General features: G+C 33.7%; 1 protein-coding gene across 1 annotated transcript in view; it reads left to right on the top strand.

Annotated features, from left to right (window-relative positions):
* Positions 1 to 3,068, top strand: part of HCN1 (hyperpolarization activated cyclic nucleotide-gated potassium channel 1) — a 197,094-nt gene that overhangs the window by 187,903 nt on the left and 6,123 nt on the right. The gene's annotated exons all lie outside the window — the stretch shown is intronic.

The raw sequence follows: 3,068 nt of genomic DNA, 5'->3' as shown, positions 1-3,068 counted from the left end.
GTCCTCGGGAGCCATCCCCCCGAACCGGGGGGCCGTGCCGCCGCCAGCACCACTGCAAAGGGATTCTTCCGCAGTCTTAAGCACAGAGCCCGAGGGAGACAAACCGCGGTTCGCGTCAAACTTATGATCCCTGGTAACTGTGAGCAACAGACTTGTAACGAACCCAGCACCGTCCCCAGAACTGTTTTAGCCTGTTTCCTAATGTATTCCAGCAGTCTACTATGAGAAAAATACCTTAGACAGCTTTGCCCTACGTAACGAATGTAAAAATTATATATATAAGGTATATCTATCTCAAAAAGAAAAAAAGGGGGAATTAAAAAAACTTGTTTGAATTCATGTCTTCCTTTCTTGCAACCATGAAAGAAGTCTAAATTCAGCTGTAATATTACTTATTTTTAATGTGTCAACTTTAAAATCAGTCTAACAGATTTCTCTGTTTATGAGGTTTGCTACTTTCATGGGAAAATTGTTAACACAATAACAAACTTCAAACAAGTATATGAAAAAAGAAAAAGAGAAATATCAATCTAACTAACACATAGCACTTACTGAGTGATATTCTGAAACTTTGTTATTTCATTTATTGCATACACATTATTAATTTCTTGTGAAGAATTCAGTTATTTCCCATTGCATTTCATATGTTAGCACTTTCTGTTGGGAATTAGATTGGAAAAGAAATAAATTGCAAACACCTGCAGTCAAAAGGCTGGCACTAGCGCTCCTCTGGATAGCTTGTAACCTCACAACATGTCAACCCTTCTGTCATTTCAGAAAACTGGGTGGACTTCAATATTGACATTGCTAAAGACTTTTACAAAGACTATAAATATTGCCATTGTAAATAACTTTCTAGACCCAAACAAAAATAGCTGCTGTGTGGTGTACCATTGCAAGGTCTTTGTTTAGGAATTTAGGTTCTGTTCTTCACTTCAAAATTTACAGTTTTAAAATTTGTTAAAGCTAAGTGCAACACAACTGTTAAATCGTAATGCAATGGCTTAAAACCTACAATGTTACTTTTACATGCAATGTTTTATGCAAAATTGTACGCTTGATCCTGCAAACCGCTTGTACTTCACCAATACCGTCACTTTTCTTCTCCTTGCCCTCAATAGCATCTGAGAATATCCCATGCATGCTTTGGAAAAAAAAAAAATAAAAAAGATGATAAAAATAGGTTCAGTCAGCCATTGTAGGAAAAGGCTTTACGGTATCTTAGAAAATAATAACCAGTCATTAATTGTGTCTACCTTAAAATTCCTATAATGCTGACTTTGAATCTCTGGTTTAAGTCTAGAAGTGAGGTTTTTCATTTAAAGGATTATTTGTAAACCACAGCTTGATTTAGGCTTTCAGGTGCTTTCTGTGTCTTCACTGTAGTTTTGTAGTTGACTGTGGTGTTAATTTACAAAAATAAATATAATATAGCATCAAGTCTGTCTGGAAATGCACGATTTGCTCTGTGTATACTGTAACTAAATGGTTAGTATATCCTAAGGCATGTAGTGTCAAACATAGCCCATAGGTATGAGGTGTATTATTTTTTATGTCTTCAAAACAGAAAGGAAATGGTGACAGAAAGCAGGGTTAAAGCATACTGTTTTGTGAACGTTTTGTTTTGTTTGCTCAAACTTTCACGTTATCTTATCCACAAAAAAAAAAAAGTTCTTTCGTAATCATTTGTGCCTGATTTGTCACATTAAATAGAGACTGAAACTAATTGTGTCATAATTTAGCTCATTGAGAAATCAGCATTATGGATATGATACAAGCATATATTCTGTTCCTTAAAATCCAGCTGAATCATGTTAAGGAAGTAAATGCAAAGGAGTTCTTCTTTTTCCATTAATGCTGAGTTTAACGATGCATGGAAAAATTAAATAGCATCACAAACTACGTAATGCAGTGAATCCAGATGTACTTGAGAGCCAAGTAAATATTCTAAAGCTAACAGAGCTTGAACCCATGCTGCCTGTTATGCCTTCTACTAAAGTGGTACATCAAATAAAAATTTAAAAAAATCTTCCAGTTCTTTCTGACTCCCACTCACCGGTAAAAAGCAATGTAATTAACCCATTAACATGCTGCTGCCATTAATTAAGTGGCCCAGAGTAGTATATGGGGAAGTGATTGTTTAAAAGTGTTTGGAACATTATGGATACACTGCAAGACCATTTATTTATCAGTACAGTACCCCTTATATTATTTTAATACTAACAAATTCCGTCAGTTAATTAAGATCATATACTGATCTCTCAAACTCTTTAAGGTTTACATTTAATAGGAGAAATGGGGTTAGTAGCGAAATATTTTTATATATATTTTTATTTTATTTTAAGCAATATGTAGAAATATTAATTCACGTGGTCTTTCAGTGAAACCATAAATAATTTTTAATGACTTTGTAATAGAGTGGACAATATCTAGGATTTGTATGTTAATTAAAAAAAATGGTACAGGGTATAAAATTATATACGTATATATATGTATGTATGAATGTATATATACTTAGATTAAGATACAAATGACTCACATTCCTGTAATATAAAGGTCCATTGCTAGTTTCAGAACTGACCTATTTTCTCTGTACATAAGTAAGCCCGTAAGTATGAAATCTCACATCTGTACAGGATGAAATGTATTAATGAAAAAGGTTGGATCTTAACTGCTGCTGGGAGGACTATAGATCTGATTCTTACAATAACTGTATGTTCAGGGATGAGTTAGATTTTTTCTTTTGTCTTTGCTCAAAGCCATAAAAAATATATCTAAAAGATTATTAATAAATTGAAGAAAATATATAAAAAATAAAACCATGAATATCTTTTGGTTCCAATATCTTTATAACTGAGCAAGTTTTGCTTTACCATGAAAAAACAACTGTTTGCTTTTTCTCTTTTCTTTTTTCTGAGCCCAGAATTGATTTGCACTAAGCACGGCGTGGTGGGGAAAAAACTGCCTGAGTAATTATGTGCACTGCAGGAAAAAGAGGGCTTAGATATTTGAGGATACTACCTGATTTACTCAAGCAATTCCTAAGCTATATTTCCTCTGTAGATTAG

The sequence above is a fragment of the Charadrius vociferus genome, unplaced genomic scaffold (genome assembly GCF_000708025.1).
Source record: "Charadrius vociferus isolate BGI_N301 unplaced genomic scaffold, ASM70802v2 scaffold70, whole genome shotgun sequence".
In the NCBI taxonomy this organism is placed as follows: domain Eukaryota; kingdom Metazoa; phylum Chordata; class Aves; order Charadriiformes; family Charadriidae; genus Charadrius; species Charadrius vociferus.
This window is presented reverse-complemented; position numbering and strand designations above follow the sequence as displayed.